The sequence below is a fragment of the Oncorhynchus keta genome, unplaced genomic scaffold, assembly GCF_023373465.1.
Source record: "Oncorhynchus keta strain PuntledgeMale-10-30-2019 unplaced genomic scaffold, Oket_V2 Un_contig_14262_pilon_pilon, whole genome shotgun sequence".
Classification (NCBI taxonomy): Eukaryota; Metazoa; Chordata; class Actinopteri; order Salmoniformes; family Salmonidae; genus Oncorhynchus; species Oncorhynchus keta.
This window is the reverse complement of record NW_026278637.1, coordinates 1-5,599: the sequence shown is the minus strand read 5'-3', so window position 1 is coordinate 5,599 and position 5,599 is coordinate 1. Positions and strand designations below refer to the sequence as shown.

General features: G+C 57.7%; 1 long non-coding RNA gene across 1 annotated transcript; it reads left to right on the top strand.

Annotated features, from left to right (window-relative positions):
- The first annotated feature begins 1,295 nt into the window (after positions 1-1,295).
- LOC127918461 (uncharacterized) lies at positions 1,296-4,412 on the top strand. Its single transcript, XR_008100101.1, has 3 exons — positions 1,296-3,159; positions 3,492-3,924; positions 4,255-4,412. It is a non-coding gene; the product is annotated as an uncharacterized LOC127918461 (long non-coding RNA).
- The last annotated feature ends 1,187 nt before the right edge of the window (positions 4,413-5,599 follow it).

Here is a 5,599-nt window from a genome sequence, read left to right as displayed (position 1 = left end):
CCTACCAAGCCTGAGGTCTGAGGTCCACCCTATAGCTCCCCTACCAAGCCTGAGGTCCTCCCTATAGCTCCCCTACCAAGCCTGAGGTCTGAGGTCCTCCCTATAGCTCTCCTACCAAGCCTGAGGTCTGAGGTCCTCCCTATAGCTCCCCTATCAAGCCTGAGGTCTGAGGTCCTCCCTATAGCTCCTCTACCAAACCTGAGGTCTGAGGTCCTCCCTATAGCTCCTCTACCAAGCCTGAGGTCTGAGGTCCACCCTATAGCTCCTCTACCAAGCCTGAGGTCTGAGGTCCACCCTATAGCTCCCCTACCAAGCCTGAGGTCTGAGGTCCTCCCTATAGCTCCCCTACCAAGCCTGAGGTCCTCCCTATAGCTCCCCTACCAAGCCTGAGGTCTGAGGTCCACCCTATAGCTCCCCTACCAAGCCTGAGGTCCTCCCTATAGCTCCTCTACCAAGCCTGAGGTCCTCCCTATAGCTTCTCTACCAAGCCTGAGGTCTGAGGTCCTCCCTATAGCTCCTCTACCAAGCCTGAGGTCTGAGGTCCACCCTATAGCTCCCCTACCAAGCCTGAGGTCCTCCCTATAGCTCCTCTACCAAGCCTGAGGTCTGAGGTCCTCCCTATAGCTCCCCTACCAAGCCTGAGGTCCTCCCTATAGCTCCCCTACCAAGCCTGAGGTCTGAGGTCCACCCTATAGCTCCCCTACCAAGCCTGAGGTCTGAGGTCCTCCCTATAGCTCCTCTACCAAGCCTGAGGTCTGAGGCCCTCCCTATAGCTCCCCTACCACGCCTGAGGTCCTCCCTATAGCTTCTCTACCAAGCCTGAGGTCTGAGGTCCTCCCTATAGCTCCTCTACCAAGCCTGAGGTCTGAGGTCCACCCTATAGCTCCCCTACCAAGCCTGAGGTCCTCCCTATAGCTCCTCTACCAAGCCTGAGGTCTGAGGTCCTCCCTATAGCTCCCCTACCAAGCCTGAGGTCCTCCCTATAGCTCCCCTACCAAGCCTGAGGTCTGAGGTCCTCCCTATAGCTCCTCTACCAAACCTGAGGTCTGAGGTCCTCCCTATAGCTCCTCTACCAAGCCTGAGGTCTGAGGTCCACCCTATAGCTCCTCTACCAAGCCTGAGGTCTGAGGTCCACCCTATAGCTCCCCTACCAAGCCTGAGGTCTGAGGTCCTCCCTATAGCTCCCCTACCAAGCCTGAGGTCCACCCTATAGCTCCCCTACCAAGCCTGAGGTCTGAGGTCCACCCTATAGCTCTCCTACCAAGCCTGAGGTCCTCCCTATAGCTCCTCTACCAAGCCTGAGGTCTTCCCTATAGCTCCCCTACCACGCCTGAAGTCTGAGGCCCTCCCTATAGCTCCCCTACCACGCCTGAAGTCTGAGGCCCTCCCTATAGCTCTCCTACCAAGCCTGAGGTCTGAGGTCCACCCTATAGCTCCCCTACCAAGCCTGAGGTCCTCCCTATAGCTCCTCTACCAAGCCTGAGGTCTGAGGTCCTCCCTATAGCTCCCCTACCAAGCCTGAGGTCCTCCCTATAGCTCCCCTACCAAGCCTGAGGTCTGAGGTCCACCCTATAGCTCCCCTACCAAGCCTGAGGTCCTCCCTATAACTCCCCTACCAAGCCTGAGGTCTGAGGTCCTCCCTATAGCTCTCCTACCAAGCCTGAGGTCTGAGGTCCTCCCTATAGCTCCCCTATCAAGCCTGAGGTCTGAGGTCCTCCCTATAGCTCCTCTACCAAACCTGAGGTCTGAGGTCCTCCCTATAGCTCCTCTACCAAGCCTGAGGTCTGAGGTCCACCCTATAGCTCCCCTACCAAGCCTGAGGTCCTCCCTATAGCTCCTCTACCAAGCCTGAGGTCTTCCCTGTAGCTCTCCTACCAAGCCTGAGGTCTGAGGACCTCCCTATAGCTCACCTACCAAGCCTGAGGTCTGAGGTCCTCCCTATAGCTCCCCTACCAAGCCTGAGGTCCTCCCTATAGCTCCTCTACCAAGCCTGAGGTCTGAGGTCCACCCTATAGCTCCCCTACCAAGCCTGAGGTCCTCCCTATAGCTCCTCTACCAAGCCTGAGGTCCTCCCTATAGCTCCTCTACCAAGCCTGAGGTCTGAGGTCCTCCCTATAGCTCCCCTACCAAGCCTGAGGTCTGAGGTCCTCCCTATAGCTCCTCTACCAAGCCTGAGGTCTGAGGTCCACCCTATAGCTCCCCTACCAAGCCTGAGGTCCTCCCTATAGCTCCTCTACCAAGCCTGAGGTCTGAGGTCCTCCCTATAGCTCCCCTACCAAGACTGAGGTCCTCCCTATAGCTCCCCTACCAAGCCTGAGGTCTGAGGTCCACCCTATACCTCCCCTACCAAGCCTGAGGTCCTCCCTATAGCTCCCCTACCAAGCCTGAGGTCTGAGGTCCTCCCTATAGCTCTCCTACCAAGCCTGAGGTCTGAGGTCCTCCCTATAGCTCCCCTATCAAGCCTGAGGTCTGAGGTCCTCCCTATAGCTCCTCTACCAAACCTGAGGTCTGAGGTCCTCCCTATAGCTCCTCTACCAAGCCTGAGGTCTGAGGTCCACCCTATAGCTCCCCTACCAAGCCTGAGGTCCTCCCTATAGCTCCTCTACCAAGCCTGAGGTCTTCCCTGTAGCTCTCCTACCAAGCCTGAGGTCTGAGGACCTCCCTATAGCTCACCTACCAAGCCTGAGGTCTGAGGTCCTCCCTATAGCTCCCCTACCAAGCCTGAGGTCCTCCCTATAGCTCCTCTACCAAGCCTGAGGTCTTCCCTGTAGCTCCCCTACCAACCCTGAGGTCTGAGGTCCTCCCTATAGCTCCTCTACCAAGCCTGAGGTCTTCCCTGTAGCTCCCCTACCAAGCCTGAGGTCTGAGGTCCTCCCTATAGCTCCTCTACGAAGCCTGAGGTCCTCCCTATAGCTCCTCTACCAAGCCTGAGGTCTGAGGTCCTCCCTATAACTCCCCTACCAAGCCTGAGGTCTGAGGTCCTCCCTACAGCTCCCCTACCAAGCCTGAGGTCCGCCCTATAGCTCCTCTACCAAGCCTGAGGTCTGAGGTCCACCCTATAGCTCCCCTACCAAGCCTGAGGTCTGAGGTCCTCCCTATAGCTCCCCTACCAAGCCTGAGGTCTGAGGTCCTCCCTATAGCTCCTCTACCAAGCCTGAGGTCTGAGGCCCTCCCTATAGCTCCCCTACCACGCCTGAGGTCTGAGGTCCACCCTATAGCTCCCCTACCAAGCCTGAGGTCCTCCCTATAGCTCTCCTACCAAGCCTGAGGTCTGAGGCCCTCCCTATAGCTCCCCTACCACGCCTGAGGTCCTCCCTATAGCTCCTCTACCAAGCCTGAGGTCTGAGGTCCTCCCCTCTCCTACCAAGCCTGAGGTCTGAGGTCCTCCCTATAGCTCCTCTACCAAGCCTGAGGTCTGAGGCCCTCCCTATAGCTCCCCTACCACGCCTGAAGTCCTCCCTATAGCTCCTCTACCAAGCCTGAGGTCTGAGGTCCTCCCTATAGCTCCTCTACCAAGCCTGAGGTCTGAGGTCCTCCCTATAGCTCCCCTACCAAGCCTGAGGTCTGAGGTCCTCCCTATAGCTCCTCTACCAAGCCTGAGGTCTGAGGTCCACCCTATAGCTCCCCTACCAAGCCTGAGGTCCTCCCTATAGCTCCTCTACCAAGCCTGAGGTCTGAGGTCCTCCCTATAGCTCCCCTACCAAGCCTGAGGTCCTCCCTATAGCTCCCCTACCAAGCCTGAGGTCTGAGGTCCACCCTATAGCTCCCCTACCAAGCCTGAGGTCCTCCCTATAGCTCCTCTACCAAGCCTGAGGTCCTCCCTATAGCTCCTCTATCAAGCCTGAGGTCTGAGGTCCTCCCTATAGCTCCCCTACCAAGCCTGAGGTCTGAGGTCCTCCCTATAGCTCCTCTACCAAGCCTGAGGTCTGAGGTCCACCCTATAGCTCCCCTACCAAGCCTGAGGTCCTCCCTATAGCTCCTCTACCAAGCCTGAGGTCTGAGGTCCTCCCTATAGCTCCCCTACCAAGCCTGAGGTCCTCCCTATAGCTCCCCTACCAAGCCTGAGGTCTGAGGTCCACCCTATAGCTCCCCTACCAAGACTGAGGTCCTCCCGATAGCTCCCCTACCAATCCTGAGGTCTGAGGTCCTCCCTATAGCTCCTCTACCAAGCCTGAGGTCTGAGGCCCTCCCTATAGCTCCCCTACCACGCCTGAGGTCCTCCCTATAGCTCCTCTACCAAGCCTGAGGTCTGAGGTCCTCCCTATAGCTCCTCTACCAAGCCTGAGGTCTGAGGTCCTCCCTATAGCTCCCCTACCAAGCCTGAGGTCTGAGGTCCTCCCTATAGCTCCTCTACCAAGCCTGAGGTCTGAGGTCCACCCTATAGCTCCCCTACCAAGCCTGAGTTCCTCCCTATAGCTCCTCTACCAAGCCTGAGGTCTGAGGTCCTCCCTATAGCTCCCCTACCAAGCCTGAGGTCCTCCCTATAGCTCCCCTACCAAGCCTGAGGTCTGAGGTCCACCCTATAGCTCCCCTACCAAGCCTGAGGTCCTCCCTATAGCTCCTCTACCAAGCCTGAGGTCCTCCCTATAGCTCCTCTATCAAGCCTGAGGTCTGAGGTCCTCCCTATAGCTCCCCTACCAAGCCTGAGGTCTGAGGTCCTCCCTATAGCTCCTCTACCAAGCCTGAGGTCTGAGGTCCACCCTATAGCTCCCCTACCAAGCCTGAGGTCCTCCCTATAGCTCCTCTACCAAGCCTGAGGTCTGAGGTCCTCCCTATAGCTCCCCTACCAAGCCTGAGGTCCTCCCTATAGCTCCCCTACCAAGCCTGAGGTCTGAGGTCCACCCTATAGCTCCCCTACCAAGACTGAGGTCCTCCCGATAGCTCCCCTACCAATCCTGAGGTCTGAGGTCCTCCCTATAGCTCTCCTACCAAGCCTGAGGTCTGAGGTCCTCCCTATAGCTCCCCTATCAAGCCTGAGGTCTGAGGTCCTCCCTATAGCTCCTCTACCAAACCTGAGGTCTGAGGTCCTCCCTATAGCTCCTCTACCAAGCCTGAGGTCTGAGGTCCACCCTATAGCTCCCCTACCAAGCCTGAGGTCCTCCCTATAGCTCCTCTACCAAGCCTGAGGTCTTCCCTGTAGCTCTCCTACCAAGCCTGAGGTCTGAGGACCTCCCTATAGCTCACCTACCAAGCCTGAGGTCTGAGGTCCTCCTATAGCTCCCCTACCAAGCCTGAGGTCCTCCCTATAGCTCCTCTACCAAGCCTGAGGTCTTCCCTGTAGCTCCCCCTACCAAGCCTGAGGTCTGAGGTCCTCCCTATAGCTCCTCTACCAAGCCTGAGGTCTTCCCTGTAGCTCCCCTACCAAGCCTGAGGTCTGAGGTCCTCCCTATAGCTCCTCTACCAAGCCTGAGGTCTTCCCTATAGCTTCCCTACCAAGCTTCCCTACCAAGCCTGAGGCCTGAGGTCCTCCCTATAGCTCCCCTACCAAGCCTGAGGTCTGAGGTCCACCTATAGCTCCCCTACCAAGCCTGAGGTCTGAGGTCCACCCTATCTGAGCTCCCCTACCAAGCCTGAGGTCTGAGGTCCACCCTATAGCTCC